The following is a 382-nucleotide window of genomic DNA, read 5'->3' as shown; positions in this document are numbered from 1 at the left end:
GGAAAAAAAAAAAAAAAAAAAAAAAAAAAAAAAAAAATTTTTCCGATGAACTGATAACCTCCTCCTTTTTTGGAAGTCGGTTAATAAATAGTGACTTGTCTGCAATATCGCAATGGGCACGTGATAATTGTCTTTGCGTAAATGCTGTGAAGTCATATCTGTTACCCGTTAGCACCAAAGTTGTACATGGTGAAGATATTCCAAAAATGTTTGTTGGGGCACCCTGAAATTGCGCATATGGAAACTGTGCATACGAAATAATGCATATGAAAAAAACCGAAATAATGCATTCGAAAACAACCGAAATAATGCATATATGCACAGTTTCGGTTGGGAACCGAAATAATGCATATGAAAAAAACCGAAATAATGCATATATGCA

The sequence above is a fragment of the Rhagoletis pomonella genome, unplaced genomic scaffold, assembly GCF_013731165.1.
Source record: "Rhagoletis pomonella isolate Grant_MI unplaced genomic scaffold, Rhpom_1.0 Rhpom_scaffold_06120, whole genome shotgun sequence".
NCBI lineage: Eukaryota > Metazoa > Arthropoda > Insecta > Diptera > Tephritidae > Rhagoletis > Rhagoletis pomonella.
Note: the sequence above shows the minus strand (reverse complement) of the source record.